The following is a 19,793-nucleotide window of genomic DNA, read 5'->3' as shown; positions in this document are numbered from 1 at the left end:
TGTTATCATAACATAATAGAGAATGAAATAATGGAATAATAAAACCACTTAATATTAAAACTTTATTAATTTTAATAATTTCAAATAGTTATATTTGAATAATTTAAATTGTTATTACATAAGAATCAATACCAAATTTTATGATATATTTCTCTATGCTCAATATTATTTCCCAATTTACTTTGATTCACTATTTGTCAATTTTCAAATTTCAACAATAACAAAATTTTCAAACAATACAAGATATTTTAATGAAATGTTGTTTTCGGTTTCAAGTTTTATATAGTAATAAAAGTTTCTAATAATTAATATTTAATTTGACCATTTATCTAGGGCCAAACGTTTCATATTTTAAAGATAATAATTAATAATTTGGGTATTCTTTAATAAAATATTAAAAAATAGCAAAATCTGCATAGCATCTGTTAAATATAAATTATATATTTTGATAACACAAATTGTTTCCCTTATCCTAAATCTTCAAATCAAAATAACAAACGAAATATCGAAATGCTTTCCAACAAATAGTTAAAACTAACTCTTCTAGAAGTTCTTCTAGTACTGATGTAGCAAAAGCCACAATTTTAGACACGAAGGCTAATAAGAACTTTATATAAAGATCGAGGATTCCAAAATCATTGTTTGAGTAACAATGGTTCAGCACAATCGAATCAAACTGTCCACTTGGCCGTTTGACTCGATTACGAAAGAAAACCTTCGAAAACAATCGAAACAATCGGGTAAACATTATTATTAAAAATGGCGAATGCGCCAGTTTGATCAATATCTTAACTTTAATAACTCTTTAACGGATATAAATTATTGAATTATTTAATAATTAATATTAATTATTGAAGTTTAATTTTTAAAATACCATGTAATATGGGTGTTGAAAATGAAAGAAATAAAAAAAAACTGTTGATTCATTCAACCATGTTCTTCATTCATTTCCTTTTTAGAAGCAGAGTTTATAAAAAATCTGACTTTTTATTGTTTTATCAGATTTTCCCTAATTTATATTTTCCTATTATCTATCTATAAATATATTCAGACTTTAAGGAAATTTGTGAAAGATGTGTATATTATGTGTTAAAAATTCAATGATCTACCCAAGAAAAGCTACGAAAGTTTAGGTATATTAAATTCAAGATATTAGGTAGAAATTTTATAATCGTACATCATTGGTAATTTAAGAAAAAGCATTTCACTTAATCTGTCCTCTCAAAACGATTTTAATGATTTAACGTTTATTGTATTAAAAATACCACAGGTAAAAAGTTCAAAGTTTGAACTACTCCCACCTAACTGATAATTCATGAAGAACTAAAAGAAAATTGTTAGTTTTTCTTATTTGTACATACACATACCATAGAATATAAAATTATGTATTAAAAGAGCTAATTATACTTTATTTCAAAAATAGAGAATGTACCCATTTATTCGTTAATTCATAGAGAACTAAAATATGAAATTATAATACAAGGTATTTAAATTGTTAGTTTTTCATATTTTACTTAAGAGAAATTTATAAATTGTAATTTTTTACATACCTTAGAAAATTTACTCCCAGACTATTACTATTTAATAATGGTAAATCCGTCCATTTATTTGGTATGTTGTAACCGAAACTGTGTTGTTTAATTGATTGTATTACTCTACAACTCCCTGCCTTTATAATTTTAATTTTTTATTTATAGTATTTGTAAATTAATAGTGAGTACATGAAAGATATTAGAAGGTAAACAAAGCACAATATTTAAATTCTTAACTTCCAACTTGTTAAAATGTAAAAAAAATAAATTGATCAATTACTAAAATTTTGTTGTTGTGTAAATATTGATTAGCATTGTTCGTTTTAAAAGAGAATGTCAAGACTGATGATACGGTTATTTTATGATTCAGAAGATAAAGAATAATTTAAATTATATATGGATCATTAAAGCATAAATGATCACAAATAAGAATCTATGAGCAATTTGAAATGTTAAAGCATAAATAAATAAAACAAAACAGAAATACTATGAACAATTTTATTTTTATTTTAAAATACTTTGTGTACAGTACATTTGACAACGGCAACAACGGCATTAAGTAGCCCAAATCGGGGCCCTAATTGAAGATGGCATATATTAAAAATATTTCTTTTATATTTAAAATAGCTTCTAGTTTCTTCTTGTAGGGTTGTATTAGATAGGATTTATCTATCATCTACTTCGGGGATGACCAAATGGGAGAGTGAATCAAATATTGTAATGGCCAAAACAAAAAAGTTGGAGGAACTACACAAAATAAAATTGATGATAAGCTCATGCTACTTTTTAACCAGCCATTTTCGGTGGTAGAAGATCATGGATTTCAATTGTTTGTACAGACACTTAATCCATCATACCGATTACCTAATAGAAAAACAAATTACAAGTACCGTACTTCCGGCTAAATATGAAAAAATATATAATAAAACTAAAGAAGCAATGAACAACGTAAATATAGTTACTCTTACAACTGATTGTTGGACATCATCTGCAACAGACAATCTTATGGGAGTTTTTGCACATTTTCTAAATAATAATGTAACTTAGAAATTAAACATGCAGTACTAGGATGCGAAGTTTTTGGTGAAAGACATACTAGTGTCAATCTTGCCAAGTTTATTAAAAATATTATTGAAGATTGGAATTTAAAAATTATAATTTTAATGATTATTTCAGGAAAAACACTCCTAATATTAATAGAGCAATAAAAGAAGAACTTCAGTTACAGCATTTTGGATGTTATGCACATACCTTGAACCTTATTGCTCAGAATTCTTTAAAATACGCTGAAAAAAATTAAAGGGATTATAGCATTTTTTAAAAGAAGTTCATCTGCCATGACACTATTTTTTAAACAGCAGAAACAATTAAATATGAACTAGCGAAGACTCATACAAAACGTACGTACCAAACTTGAAAATCCCATTAGTACCATTGGTAAAAGAACACCAACCAAACATAATGTGCCTCCAAGAAATTCATTTGCTGGAATCTAAGGAATATATATTAAAACATTTTAACGTATACAGTAAAAGCAGAACAAACCACAGAAGAGCAAATGGCGGTCAACCCATATTGAACGATGGACAAACTCTCATAGAAATGAGACTCCAAGAAGTGACCTTGACAGACCAGGAGACGAAACAATCGGTGAAACCACTAATGGACATTCAACTGGAGTGAGAGCTTCGCCTCGGGGAAACCATTAGTTGAGTACCTACCACCCAGGACAAAATGGCGTCGAAGAAGTAGGTCATTCTTACCCCGACAGTTGAATTGTATGCAGTTATGGCGTTAGGAAACCAAGAAATGAAACAGTCGGAGAAACCACTAATGGACATCCAATTGAAGTGGAAGCTTCGCCTCGGGGAAACCATTAGTTGAGCCTCATCCACAAGATGAAAACATACGGATACGGCGACAACCTAACAAAATTATAGCTCAATACACCGACGACACTGCACTTCTAACAAGCCACAGGAACACAGGAATTATCCAAAGACTCCTATAGACAGCCATGGAAGACACACTCAAATGGTGTCGCAAATGGAAAATCCAAATAAACCCAAAAAAGAAGATCACCAACCCCAGACAGCGTAATCATCGAAGGAAATAAGGTAGAATGGGCCAACGAGGCCAAATATTTAGGAATCCAACTGGACTCTAAGCTGACCAGGAAGAGGAACACCGAGGAACTCTGGAAGAAGACAAAAGTGGCCATAGGAAAACTATATCTATTATTATGTAGAAACAGTAAAACAGATGATGAAGTAACTGTTTGGTGGGATTTTAAAGGAATCGTTTTTTTGAGTTTTTACCGGATAAAACAACGATTAATTCGGACGTCTACTGTCATCAGCTGGACCAAATGATAGATTTCAACAGAAAAGGCCAGAACTAATAATGTTCCGGTCACTCAAAGATTTTTTGAGACGGTAAAACGTTCACCTCAAATGAGGTCAAAAACCACCTCGATCAGCAAAGACCAAAAATTTTATTTTTACCAGAAAGATGGCAAAAGGTGTTGGACCAGAACGGCTAATATATAATTTAATAAAGTATTCGTTTATTATACGAAAACTCAAGAAGAACACAAGGTACCATCGCTTGTGGAAATTGTAATGGTTTGTATTTTACTCCATTATGTTTTGCTAATTGTCTTATGAAAATTAAGACATTTAAAAAATCCCTCCTGAGGGTACCTTTGAAGATAGTACACGTTGTTGATCTGTTCCCTCACATAAACGACTTTCTCATAAATAACAATGAAATTGACATTTTATTTCTTTAAGAAAGCATTTAAATTTCGGAAAAACTGGGTTTGATAATTACAATAACCCTCGATTTGTACATAAAACATATGCTGAATTTTTATGTGCATACTATTTAACAGATACAACCTGATATTCTCGAAGTATTATTGACACTGGTGGATTTGTTAAAAGTGATAAAAGTATTCACAAAAAAAAAAAATAAATTAGGACGAAATATTTGACATCATTGAAGTTTAAATAGACTTCTTAAGAGCGGAAATATAGCTTTAACAACAATTTCTCCTCCCTATATATATACGGAATAAGGATAGAAGACAGTTGAAGATGGCTATGATTTAATCGAACACGGTGTGTATTTTTAAGAAAAATAAACGAGGGCAAAATATTTGGCACTACTTATGTACTTAAATCATCTCTGGATAAAGGTAAAATAAGTGGAATTGATGAAGATAAAAATGGAAATACACCATTAATGACTGCTATTAAAAAATCCACTAATGTAAGAAGTAATTTAGCAGATTTCACAAGAAAGATAAATTTGGGCAAAATATTTGGCATTACTTAAGCTAAAACTTGGAAAATCATTAGGAGTGGATGACTCAACAGTTTCCAAACGTTTGAAAGCATTAGGAATGAATTCGACAAGGCATTCATTTGCTGCCAGAAAGATGGGAAAAAGTAGTGTCTTGTGATGGGCTGTACTTTGAGTGACGTGTTGTGCACCACATTGCGTAAATAAAGCATTGATTTTCACAAAAAAAACAGCGAGAACTTATTCAAGCACCTTATATAATAGTATTTTTGGAATTCTAGGTTTTGCAGCTTCTGAACATATGTAGGAAAGGAGGAAAGCTGCATTAAACAGCAAAACAGAAACTACATGGCTCTACTACAAGCTCTGAAGCCACGCCCAACTTAGATTACTACGACAAAATTTAATCTGGTTGGGGAAAGTGCAATTACACAAGCTTGGATTTTGACGACTGATATATGCATTACGTATAATGCCCACAGGAGGTGGTTTCCTGATAGATTTGAAGGGTCAAGCATCTTCTTGGTTATCGAAAATCACCTATTCGGGGATTATATGAATAGAATTCAGATAAATTTTTGTGGTAATAACGACGACTGATCTAAATCTTCACACCAAAAGACGACAAACGCTGGTCCACCCATATTTAACCCGGCGAGAATGTGGTGGGGTGTATCATACCCCACAGAGTATTTGCACCGCTGTATTTTTTTATTTTTGAATGCGTCATTTTAGCGGCTTCGTGTAGCTGGAGGTAAGGTGTTGCGGGAGGGGATAGTGGCGTGATCGCAGTGTTGCGTCAGCCGGCGTCCAGGATAAACGTGCGCAAACGTCAGTGGGGCAAGTCACACCCCGCCACATAGCTTATGTTTCTTTTTCGTGACAAATTAAACAGGTATTTATTATGATTTTGTTGACTAAATTTGGCTTTTTTTTTTAGATTTTACGTAAAATATGGCATTGGAAAGTGAAGAAAGGCGGCTCACGTCGTTACTGTATGACGTATTGGAAAATTCTTCAGATGAGTCAAGCTCATCGGAAACATCAAATCATCTTAGTGAACACCAAGTAGAATCTGACACTCAAGATATTAGTAACGATCGTATTGAAAGCGAGAGCGAGTGGGATTCTGACGACAATATCCCTCTTTCGGTTCGGAAGGCACGTCGCTTATCTACGCAAGTCCATGCTCCTCACTGTAAATCTAAAGATGGCCAAATGTGGTATAAGCAAGCTTCACGAACGAATGTACGGACTCGTTCGGAAAACATAATTGTTGAACAGCCGGGAGTCAAAGGTGTAGCAAAAGATGCTAAAACTGAAATCGAATGCTGGCAACTTTTTTTACAGAAGAAATGAGATGTTCTATATTGATACACACAAATGAAGAAATTTTGAGGCGACAAGTAAATTGCAAAAATCCTACACAACTGTATTACATGAAAGAAACAACATCTACTGAACTTGAAGCATTCATTGGATTATTATACATTGCTGGTCTGAATAAATCAAGTCGTCAAAGTTTGAAAGATTTGTGGAGGACAGATGGTACAGGCGTAGATATATTTCGCACTACGATGTCATTGCAACGATTTTATTTTTTGCAAAATTGTATTCGCTTTGACAACAAATTGACGAGGGAGGAGCGAAAGAAAGTCGACAACATGACTCACATTAGAGTGCTCTTTAGCCAATTTGTACAGTGCTGCTTGCAATCCTATACACCTCATGAGTACATGACAATTGACGAGATGCTGTTGGCATTTAGAGGACGTTGTCCATTTCGTGTTTATATACCTAGTAAGCCCGCTAAGTATGGCATAAAAATTCAAGCACTTGTAGACGCTCGATCTTACTACATTATTAATTTAGAGGTCTATGCAGGGAAGCAGCCCGCAGGTATGTACGATGTCAGTAACAGCGCAAGTCCTGTAGTGGCGCATTCCGCGTAACAGGTGGCATGCACACGCGACCCCAAAAACTCGTATCTGTGGTAACGGTACTTCGTGCCCCCTTTTCTCCCCCACAGCTCAACTAATTACACACGAATAGACACACAGATAGAGCAAAAAGGACGCGTCAGCGCATTCCGCGTAACACGTGGCCTGCGCACGCGACCCCAAAAAACTCGTATCTGTGGTAACGGTACTTCGTGCCCCCTTTTCTCCCTCACAGCTCAACAAACGACACAAGGACAACACGTCGCCACAGAAAGAAACAGTGTGGCACAAGCCACACCCCAGTGAAAGTGAAAAAACAGTGCTCATAACCCCAAAAAAGTCCGCCACGTGGTTCAACCACGTGGCAACCTCAAACGTCAAACCGAGGCTAACCTCATTCTAAAACATGAGCAGCCTCAAAAAACTCTTTGCGCAAGCAGAAAAGACAAAAGCGGAAAGAAAGCTTGAGCGACAAATAGCCAAGCTGAGAAAAGAGTATGAGGAGGCTCTCGTCGATAAACAGAAGCAAATCGACGTACTCCTCGAAAAGGTCAAGGAGCTTCAAACAGCGCAACAGGAGGTGCAAAAAGCTCCAGCCAAACCAACCTGGGAAAACGTGGAAACCCAAAATAAGGACACCCCAAAGGCGACAACCTCTTCGTACGCCAAAGTGGCAGCCACGCCTGCATACCAGGTAAAAATTCCCCCAATTGTCATAGAAAATAGTGAAGACTGGAATAAAACCAGATCACTAATTAAAGATAATCAAATCGCAGTGGAGAAGGCCAAAAACATTGGCCAAACCACGAACATATATGTCAAGAGCGCGGAGGACTACAGGAAACTGACAAAAGTCCTCCAAAGCAAAGGCAAATCATTCTACTCCTACAGGCTCCCGGAGGAGAAACAAGTTTATGCAGTCGTCAGAGGACTGCCGACCAACGCAAACACTGAAGAAATTACAGACGACAGTATCTCTTCTAACAAAGACGTGTGTACAATTTTCTAAATCTTGTGGAACAAAAATTTTTGTTTGAGCACGTTCCGTTTGCATTGGACTTAACATACTCATTTTTTCTTTAAGTTTTGTGACAAAGGTTGCAGGATCTGCTGTGGTAGATGTTGGATTTAAAAATTCTCCTGGTAGCGTTATTGTTGCGCCAAGCAAGGCGTCGAAACCACCTCTGTCACAAGGATGACAAATAAGAAAACCCAAGCCCCAATGCCGCTGATCCTCGTTAAAGCGAGTAACACGCAAATCTTCAATGTAAACAGGCTCCTCGACCTTGTGGTTAAGGTCGAGGCTAAAAACAAAACCACAGCACCCAACCAATGCTACCGGTGCCAAAAATTCGGACACACCCAGTCCAAATGCACATTTCCGCAAAAATGCGTGAAATGCGCAGGCGACCACCCATCTAGCAACTGCAAGATGGAGGAAGAATCCGAGGGCAGAAATGCAAAATGCATTAACTGTGGCCAGACCGGACACCCGGCAAGCTACAGGGGTTGCCCGAAATACCCCCTCAATATGAGGAAAGCCACCCCAAAAGAAAAGGGGAACAGGAAAGCTTCAACTTCATCCCCCAAAGTCACACAAAAGAGAGGACAAGAACTTCTCAAGACTAAACAAACCAGGCAGCCCAGCCAGCCTAAAGAAAACGAACAGCTAGATATGGAAGCCAACGTAGCTGAAATAACAGAAGAGATTCTACCGGTTATCCAGAACGCAATCCGGCAAGCCCTGGCCATAAGACTCCGAAATGGAAAATAGGCCGGGACATCAAATGGACCAAATACCAGGAGCACATAAAAGAGAAAGCCACCAAGTTCTATGCACTAGGAGAAATGCATACGAACAGCCTAATCAGGTCAGCAGCAAACCCGGACCCGGAGGCAGAAAGAAGAATAAATCGGCACACACGCCACAGGAGACCGAAGGACATCCTCCAATAATGAGTAAGTATCCAGGTAAGGAATAATTAACCCAAACACAGTAGTTAGATCCAAATAAAATATCACAAAAGACAATAAAAAAGGTGGACAGCAGTCTGACACAAATTTTTGTGAAGTTACATCTAAGCAGTGTAAATTGTGATTTCGAAATTTCAAATCCATATGATTCCGATGGCTTAATTTTAAGTCAAATTTCGTATGGTATGTAAATTATTTATATTTAATCATTAAATTATATCAAAATAATTTTAGAAGATGGGGCAACTTGTACTACAAGCAGAGAAGTTTCCAAAGACCAACAGGAAACACCAACAGGAAGTGGTGTTGAATTATCCAGATGGAAACATACAGGTAATTTATTAATAAATTCATTGTTTTTGGGTAAATTTTAAATAAATTGTTTTTTCAGTTCCTGAAACTTCAAGAATAAAAAAAGAAGAGTGTTATCAAGTGTTAACAAATGAACAAATGAAGTTCATTGCACTGGAGAATGAAGATCTTCAAGGAATAAATAAAGTACGGTTGAGCGAGGCCAAGTACAGGTTGGAGGAGGCAAAGAGAAAAGCAGATGAGGTGCTCAATTTGGTGCAATCAGTATACCAATCTAATTCGGCTGGCGTGAACACTGAAACTTTTCAGATAAAAGTGACGATTATTAAGATGCCGGTGGGTATGGGGCGTGACCAGAAAACAAAATATAATAGTTTTGAAGAAGAATGTGCTGCAAGAAGAGGTATTATTGTTATAAAAAATTCTGATAACCTTTGCCTGCCACGGGCACTTGTAGTGTTAATCGCGAAACTGACTAGTGATCCGCAATTCGTACAGGTTCGCCGAGACATTGGAAAACTACAAGGAATACGAGCTATGGAACTCTGACAGAGAGCGGGTATTGATATTCCAGCGTAGGGTGCCGGGATTCAGGAGTTGCAAGCATTCCAGAGGGCTTTACCCAAATACAGAATTACAGTGTTCAAGTACGGTGCCGGTGGACGAGAGGTGATTTTTAAAGGACAAAGTGAAGGACCAACTCTTAATTTACTACTCCACAAAGGACACTACAACGCGATTGTATCGTTAACCTCTGCGTTTTCCTGCGATTACTACTGCGACGAATGTAATCTCCCATTCAATACACGCGTCAACCATCGTGGCAGTGGAATTTGTCTGTGCTGTCGTGAATCACCACGGTGCGAGTATGAGGAGAAAATAGAGTGTGCGGATTGTCATCGTCACTTCAGAAGCCGGAAATGTTTGGAAAATCATCTACGGATTAAGAAGACATCCAACGTATGTGCCGACTTGCGAATGTGTCACCCCAAAGGCAACAACCTCTTCGTACGCCAAAGTGGCAGCCACGCCTGCATACCAGGCAAAAATTCCCCCAATTGTCATAGAAAATAGTGAAGACTGGAATAAAACCAGGTCACTATTTAAAAATAATCAAATCGCAGTGGAGAAGGCCAAAACATTGGCCAAACCACGAAAATATATGTCAAGAGCGCGGAGGACTACAGGAAACTGACAAAAGTCCTCCAAAGCAAAGGCAAATCATTCTACTCCTACAGGCTCCCGGAGGAGAAACAAGTTTATGCAGTCGTCAGAGGACTGCCGACCAACGCAAACACTGAAGAAATTACAGACGACCTCGCCAAGCAAGGCGTCGAAACCACCTCTGTCACAAGGATGACAAATAAGAAAACCCAAGCCCCAATGCCGCTGATCCTCGTTAAAGCGAGTAACACGCAAATCTTCAATGTAAACAGGCTCCTCGACCTTGTGGTTAAGGTCGAGGCTAAAAACAAAACCACGGCACCCAGCCAATGCTACCGGTGCCAAAAATTCGGACACACCCAGTCCAAATGCACATTTCCGCAAAAATGCGTGAAATGCGCAGGCGACCACCCATCTAGCAACTGCAAGATGGAGAAAGAATCCGAGGGCAGAAATGCAAAATGCATTAACTGTGGCCAGACCGGACACCCGGCAAGCTACAGGGGTTGCCCGAAATACCCCCTCAATATGAGGAAAGCCACCCCAAAAGAAAAGGGGAACAGGAAAGCTTCAACTTCATCCCCCAAAGTCACACAAAAGAGAGGACAAGAACCTCTCATGACTAAACAAACCAGACAGCCCAGCCAGCCTAAAGAAAACGAACAGCTAGATATGGAAGCCAACGTAGCTGAAATAACAGAAGAGATTCTACCGGTTATCCAGAACGCAATCCGGCAAGCCCTGGCCATAAGACTCCGAAATGGAAAATAGGCCGGGACATCAAATGGACAAAATACCAGGACCACATCAGAGAGAAGGCCACGAAATTCTATACACTGGGAGAAACACACGGCAACATCCTAATCAGGACAGCTGCAAACCCGGACCCGGAGGCGGAAGGAAGGATTAACCGACAGACACGCCACAGGAGACTAAAGGACATCCTCAACTAACAAGTAAGTATACAGGTAAGGGTAATATAATATAATCTAACCATAAGCTATATTAGAAAATCAAATAATTCGCTTAAGACAATAAAGCCCTGTATCTGTATGCGAAGATACAGGAGTTGTGAGATGCAAATTGTACCCACCGGCGGCGGTACAAGAGCTGAACACAAAAACAGTAAGAAGGAATCAAGGTTTTAAAAAGATTACTAAAATCCGAAAAACCGACCCTTCAGAGAATATATCTCAAAGATATCGCGTAGGTGGTTTTAGGTTTAGTGGGTGTTCCTTCAGAACAGCCCCATACTACCCGATACACGGTATCGGGCGTGCTGGAGAAGCATTGTAATGGTTTGTATTTTACTCCATTATGTTTTGCTAATTGTCTTATGAAAATTAAGACATTTAAAAAATCCCTCCTGAGGGTACCTTTGAAGATCGTGATCTGTTTCCTCACATAAACGACTTTCTCATAAATAACAATGAAATTGACATTTTATTTCTTTAAGAAAGCATTTCAATTTCGGAATAACTGGGTTTCATAATTACAATAACCCTCGATTTGTACATAAAACATATGCTGAATTTTTATGTTCAAACTATTTAACAGATACAACCTGATATTCTCGAAGTATTATTGACACTGGTGGATTTGTTAAAAGTGATAAAAGTATTCACAACAGAAAAGGCCAAAATTAATAAACAGGATACACACCATATTCTCCAGACCTGGCACCATCAGATTATTTGTTCCGGTCACTCCAAGTTTTTTTGAGACGGTAAAACCTTCACCTCAAATGAGGTCAAAAACCACCTCGATCAGCAAAGACCAAAAATTATATTTTTACCAGAAAGATGGAAAAAGGTGTTGGACCAGAACGGCCAATATATAATTTAATAAAGTATTAGTTTATTATACGAAAACTCAAGAAAAACACAAAGTACCATCGCTTGTGGAAATTGTAATGTATTTTGCTCCATTATGTTTTGCTAATTGTCTTATGAAAATTAAGACATTTAAAAAATCCCTCCTGAGGGTACCTTTGAAGATAGTACACGTCGTTGATCTGTTTCCTCACATAAACGACTTTCTCATAAATAACAATGAAATTAACATTTTATTTCTTTAAGAAAGCATTTAAATTTCGAAATAACTGGGTTTGATAATTACAATAACCCTCGATTTGTACATAAAACATATGCTGAATTTTTATGTGCAAACTATTTAACAAATACAACCTGATATTCTCGAAGTATTATTGACACTGGTGGATTTGTTAAAAGTGATAAAAGTATTCACAAAAAAAAATAAATTAGGACGAAATATTTGACATCATTTAAGTTTAAATAGACTTCTTAAGAGCGGAAATATAGCTTTAACAACAATTTCTCCTCCCTATATATATACGGAATAAGGATAGAAGACAGTTGAAGATAGCTATGATTTAATCGAACACAGTGTGTATTTTTAAGAAAAATAAACGAGGGCAAAATATTTGGCACTACATATGTACTTAAATCATCTCTGGATAAAGGTAAAATAAGTGGAATTGATGAAGATAAAAATGGAAATACACCATTAATGACTGCTATTAAAAAATCCACTAATGTGAGAAGTGATTTAGCAGATTTCACAAGAAAGATAAATTTGGGCAAAATATTTGGCATTACTTAAGCTAAAACTTGGAAAATCATTAGGAGTGGATGACTCAATAGTTTCCAAACGTTTGAAAGCATTAGGAATGAATTCGACGAGGCATTCATTTGCTGCCAGAAAGATGGGAAAAAGTAGTGTCTTGTGATGGGCTGTACTTTGAGTGACGTGTTGTGCACCACATTGCGTAAATAAATTGATTTTCACAAAAAAAAAACAGCGAGAACTTATTCAAGCACCTTATATAATAGTATTTTTGGAATTCTAGGTTTTGCAGCTTCTGAACATATGTAGGAAAGGAGGAAAGCTGCATTAAACAGCAAAACAGAAACTGCATGGCTCTACTACAAGCTCTGAAGCCACGCCCAACTTAGATTACTACGACAAAATTTAATCTGGTTGGGGAAAGTGCAATTACACAAGCTTGGATTTTGACGACTGATATATGCATTACGGATAATGCCCACAGGAGGTGGTTTCCTGATAGATTTGAAGGATCAAGCATCTTCTTGGTTATCGAAAATCACCTATTCGGGGATTATATGAATAGAATTCAGATAAATTTTTGTGGTAATAACGACGACTGACCTAAATCTTCACACCAAAAGACGACAAACGCTGGTCCACCCATATTTAATAGTCTTTAGTTGCACCTTATTATCAATACCAGTATTTAACAGTTGCATTTGATTCTCGAATCACCAAAACTTTAAGTGAACTTGTGATTATTTATATAGACGATATAGAGTGGAAATCCTCCCACGAAGATATCGGATTAAAAATGGTAACAGTCTTAACTAACGAGTCGCTTTTGATAATTTTTGATCCAGTCCACTTGAGTTATACATAAGTGGAAGTTCAATCGGTTACGGACCAATCACTTGAAACACAAAAAGAGAAAGTCAAGAGATTAGTACTGATATTCACCATAGGAGGAACAGCATATAAGAATATTCTGAACATAGCTTCCATAGTACTTCTGGAAATATAGACTGAAAAATGAAGTATATCTTCATTCTGGAACACCCTTCTCTTATTTGGACGAGTATTGTTTTATAGATAACGATAAAAAATATTTGTCACGAAAGTGGTGATGTGTATATAACAATGAGCAACGTGAGAATACTCAAGATTCTCCAAATTGTTTCAAAATAATCGACCCTGTAAATAGGGGAACAGTTATTAACAACTAGGAAGACAATCATGAAGATATTAAAGCTCCAACTCAGTTCTATTATCTAATCCAAATCAACTGGATGACTGAAGGAAACAATTGTTGAGGTGAATCAGAGAAAAATTCGGAAAATACATTCCTCCCTTAGATAATCACTCGTTCCCATAAGAGAAAACATTTCAGTTATCAACAAATTGATTTTTAACTATAACAAATCTATGAACATCTCTTGTAAACCACAATAATGTTACAAATTTAAACTATTGAACAATATAAACTTTTACATGAACATATTATCTATTTAAAGACAACATAATTGTCAAACTTATCAGCACCAATGTTTTCAGTGCAGCAGGTATAAACCTTCATAAGACAATTATGAAATCATAATTTCGTATCTCTAAACGTAGACTAAAATATAAAGATGCTTATGATCTAAATCTCATGTGAATGTGATTGTAATGTGATTTGATGTGGTATCCTGTGGCGTGATGTTGTTTAAGGAGACTTCTTAATATGTCCTTTGGTCAATTACAGTTTGTAGAAGTTTTCTCTCTTATGTCACAAGGAACCTACAATGTTTAATATTAAATATTACGAATCATCATCAAGAAAAGAAAATTTTACCTCTTAAAAGAATAAGTTTTCCAACATCTTTTTTCGTTGACATGTCTATGATTATTAAACATATTAAATTGCGGCTTGCACCAACCAACCCTTTAGAAAAAGAAGCAATTTTTCTGTTAAAAACTGGATATATATTCTTCATAGGTCCTCGACTCCGAGTTGACAACTCACATCTTTCTTGGATACGTTTTCGAATCACCTGAAACATAGGTTAGATTAGACATATTAGAATATTTATTTTATATTTTATATTTTATATTTTATTTTTCCTTAGTATAACTTTTTTTAAAATATGTTATTTTGTAAAAATGATCCACATTAAATATGAAATTTTATACATTCATATATACATAATAAAAGATAAGAAATATTCTTACCTTTGTTAGTACGGTTCATATCCAAAATGAAGAAACCACGATTCTTTTCAAATTGTTCTGAATGATATTCTATGTGATCTTGGATTCAATCCATGCTGTCTCCTTATTTTTTGATAATGGTCCTCTCTTCATCATAATTGAGTTATAAAATGGTAGACTTAGAAGGATTTCCATTTTAAATATCGTCTTTACCTTCCCTATAAAAACAAAAGTAAAAAATTAATAAATTCTTCACATATTTATTAGTACTGTTCATATTTTTAAAAAACACGACAAAATAGGTGGTTTAAAAAAATTATCAGTACTATATTATAATAAACAAAGTTATGTATATTACAATAGATAATATAGAACATCCAAATAAAATAAATCAATTATTTCACCACTGGGCAAGTTTATAAAAAAATTTTAAAATACAAATAAAATCAAACAATTGTTATTTATTTCATTTTCAATGTCATTTTTGCGACATATTTGAAATTAAAAATATTTTTGAAGAAATATTTCTTTTAAATGATGTACCAATGAAGTCCCTTTTGCTCACTCAAAAATTTGGGGGTTGCATCTGCCAATCGAAGGTTTAATGTGGCTATAAAATTTTCCTTTGTTCTACCCTTTATAACCAACCAATTTTTAAAATTTGTAGCTTAGGGCTCTAAATATTAAATAATTAACATAAATTTTACAAAAAAGAAAAATTTGTTAAGTATTATATCACTTAAAATTTATTATTATAATATATATCAGCAAAAAAAAGGTGGGTAATATAAATTTAAACCGGGGGTCATCCAAATTTGGCAAAATAATATTATCAAACTAAATACTCATTGTTGAATACCTTTTCTTATAATATGAAGATTGTATTAACAATTAGGGACAAATATTATTAAAAATATTAAGCTTATTTATCAATATCTCTGATCGAAAAGAGTATTATAGGAATTGAAAAACTACAAAATATTTAAAAAATAAAATAGGAAACTCTATTTAAAAATTCTAAAACAATTCAATTTCAGCCAATCTTGTAACACTGGTTTATTCATTATTAATTTTGAGTAATATTGATTATACAAATTTTTAAACAATTCTTATGTGGTAAAATAAATACATCACCTACATATGTAGTAATACCCCCTTAACAGTGATTTATTTCAGTTTCATTATAATAAAAGCAATTATCAAAATATAATCCAAGAATAAGAAATTAAAAGCAAAGAACATACGATAACTAACGCTAAAATAGCTAAATAATATTTTACACAGGTATTAGATATGAACTGTTAAAAGTTTTTACTATAAATTGAATAGTAATGTAATAATATTACCTACTAACCTTTGAATTTATTGATCAAATCAATTTATTAATTTAAGATGGCACATGTTGGACCACGTGGTTTTTACACATTGACTCACATTGACAAACTAAAGGTACATTACACTAATGGTCTTGCTCCTTGTAAGTCTACGATTACTTTGGACAACCTTCCTTCTAAACTGCATCAGAAATAATGAAAATGGCCTCGAGTAAGGGTCCCTTACTAAGGGAAGATATAAAGCCATGCGCTGAACATAAAGATAAAGGGGGATAAAGCGGTCCGTCACAGACCGTCTGTGCCCAACCGTCTGCTTTCAGCCAATGAGAATTGAACTTGCGTCCCACACCACACGGTTGTCAGTTGGGACGGTTGGAAATTAAACTCAATTTACAAAATTAAATTTATAAATATGTGTTTTGCACTAATCTTTAACTAATTCAATTGATTTAAACATTTTTGTTTTTTATTTTATTTATATTGTTATTATATCGGTCAGAAATATTAAAAAATATATCAATCTGACATGTTAATATGATTTTTGGAAAATATAAAATTTTTTTTTTAATTATTACTATTATTATTATTACACAATTGTTTGTCAATTCATTATTAGACAATTAATGATTATTTTTTCTCAATTAATTATAAATTTTGGTAATATTTGAAACTTAAAATTAAATAATTTACTAATAAATTATGTTTTTACGGTAATTTTCAACTAATTCAATTGAATAATTAAATATTTGATTATAAATTTGTGTGTTTCTAGTAACATTTAACTAATTCAATTGATTTAAACACTTTTGTCCTTTTTCTGAACTCAAAATTGGGTTTCCATCTCAAGATCTGGATCTAAATTGTTTTATTTACTTAAACACCTTCAGATATATTAAAATATTTTATCCAATCTGATATGTTAATTTGATTTTTGGAAAAAACAGATAATTTTATTATTACTATTATTATATTATTTACTATTTAGAGTAGATTACCCTCAGCTTTACAGTCCCACAACCGACAAAAGGCCCAAGCAAAAATCCAGGTAAAATGTTTGCTTTGTCCATGTACAGCTACTTTTGTTTTGTTGCATTTTCTTTACTTTATCTCCTTACATTGTGTGAAAATATAGCAAAAAAGCACAGTAAAACTTTTTACTAAAATAATACTAAAGTAATAAATATGTCTCGATTTTATAAATATTATATACATTTTTATACTGCTCTAGCTCAAGATTTGATAATAACGATAAAAAATGTGTTAAGTTATTTATATAATAATACAAGATGTACAAAATTTGGGAGTAGTTAGAACACCTTCCATAATGAAGAAAATCTGAATAAATCTGTTTTCATTATCATTATTATTATCAATTTTTATATTTCTTCAGCCTCTTAAATTTGGATTTTAAATTTTTTTCATATTTCCGTAACATTTGGTCCAATTGTGTTTAAATTTGATACCTATTATCTTAAAATACATTCTTACAATTCAATGTCCAACTTTATCCATAAATGTACAGTAGAGTAGATTGGATTGCATATTTTTAAAACTATTCAGCTTTTCACATTCTTTACACAATTTGGAAGAAAACATTAATTATTAATTAATAATAATAACACAACAATACTTTTATGAATTTACTATTTATAAAAGCAATAAGAAGTTCACTAAATTATTTTCTTGTTGAAAATATATAAATTAATAGTTTAAATTAAAATTTTGCCACTTTCATTCCACTAATAAGAGCTGTTTATTACATAAATAAATATCGATTTGTCTATACCAACTTTATTATATCAAATTTTGGACATTTCTAATTGAATTGTTTTTTACTAAATTGTTATTTTAAAAAACTTTGTACCGATAATTTAGTAAGTATAATTATAGATTATGTTAGCATTGATTTTATCGTACCTTTAGGTGTCTTTAAACATAAAAAAATTTATCATCCAAACTATGTAATTTTACTGTACATAAAACTTTATGAAAATTGTCTTTAAAATGGGTAATTAAAATTTGGGAGCAGTTAGAACACGTCCAATGATGAAGAAAATTTTAATAATTTTCATTTTCTCTTGAAAATAATTTATACATTTTAAAATGGTTTATATTTTCAGTCTAAAATATTATAGTATGAAATAAATTTATTTATTATTATGTGTAAATAAAGCATTAAAAAGATTTTTTATTGAATGTAAAAATAAAGTAACAATTGTTATCGGTATGATAAATATATTCTTATCTATTGTAACTTGAATATGCAATGAATTGTGTTTTATTTTAGATAAAATTTATAGCATATGAGTCTCCCTAACATTGAAAGACAATCATATGTGAAACAATGGAATAATCAAACAGAGTGATCTATCAATTTATCCAGTCCACATAACAATTAAGAATTTGAACTGTTCAAAATTCAATTTCTAAAGTGTTTATTATTAATATCCAATTCAGGGACATGGTTACCAAGTTTTACTAACTGAATTTAACCATACACCTCTTTATAAGAGTAGAATATACATTTATTTGATATTTTTACACAAATTATCTAATTGACTGCCCAGTATGGTTGCTGGAAGATCTAAATTTTAAAAACAATTTATTGTCACAGATCTTGAATAAACTCTTCAGCAAATTCACCAATTAGTTGTGTGTTCCCTTTTTAGTGGTATTTGCATCTCTCGATTATTAAAGAAATATTAAATGCTAATAATACTTTAGTTCCTTATATTTTAAAAATGCTTTTATTTTGTAGAAATAACTACGACAACTTACTAATCAAGGTCTTAATAGTTTTATTTATTATAAAGTTTTATTTAAATATTTTTTATTTTTTTTGGTAATTGATAAGTGATAATAATTATTTATGATAATACTGTTTTTAAATGTTTCCTTTTAATTTATGTACTGTAAGTTGATGTTTGTCTGTTGTGTAATAAAGAATTATTATTATTATTTATACATGAATTAAATACAGCAATAAGTTTTGCAACATTGTAAAAATAATGTCAAATAATTAATCTTTTTTCTAATAACCATTTCATTTAAATGTAATTATTTAGACCTAATTTGAATTATAGAATAAACAACGAAAGAGGTATTAAAAAACATAATTAGCCAAAAGTGACAAATAATTTGCACAAAAAAGATAAAATATATAAGCCCAAAGGAAAACTTATCTACGATCAAAGATTAAATATATTTTCTCCTTAAACGTATATATTTAATCTTTGCTACGAACATAATTGTTTAAACACTGACTTACGTGTGGGTGTACAGTTTTTCATCATGTTTTTATCGTTTTCATGCTCATCCATTTCAGATATGCCTGCAACATAATGAAAATAAGTTTTTGAAAAAAGATAAAGAAGTTACTAACCTGTTATAACAAGAATATTATCAGATGGAATGACATAACAGTAAGCCGTTATTGACACATGGAGGTTATGATTGAATAAATCAGTATTCTG

General features: G+C 33.2%; 1 long non-coding RNA gene across 4 annotated transcripts; it reads right to left on the bottom strand.

Annotated features, from left to right (window-relative positions):
• Nucleotides 1–2,016: 2,016 nt before the first annotated feature.
• LOC126265748 (uncharacterized) lies at nucleotides 2,017–19,765 on the bottom strand. Of its 4 annotated transcripts, none has more exons than XR_007548221.1 (6): nucleotides 19,703–19,765; nucleotides 19,589–19,651; nucleotides 15,008–15,204; nucleotides 14,631–14,829; nucleotides 12,217–14,575; nucleotides 2,017–4,234 (listed from the first exon to the last, which is right to left on the bottom strand). It is a non-coding gene; the product is annotated as an uncharacterized LOC126265748 (long non-coding RNA). The 4 variants fall into 4 exon arrangements; XR_007548222.1 differs by having other exon boundaries at nucleotides 2,017–4,432; nucleotides 12,415–14,575; XR_007548219.1 differs by lacking the exon at nucleotides 2,017–4,234 and having other exon boundaries at nucleotides 12,070–14,575.
• Between the last annotated feature and the right edge of the window lie 28 nt (nucleotides 19,766–19,793).

The sequence above is a fragment of the Aethina tumida genome, chromosome 5 (genome assembly GCF_024364675.1).
Source record: "Aethina tumida isolate Nest 87 chromosome 5, icAetTumi1.1, whole genome shotgun sequence".
NCBI lineage: Eukaryota > Metazoa > Arthropoda > Insecta > Coleoptera > Nitidulidae > Aethina > Aethina tumida.
The sequence above is the reverse complement of the archived record's forward strand: the minus strand, read 5'-3'. Positions and strand labels throughout refer to the sequence as shown.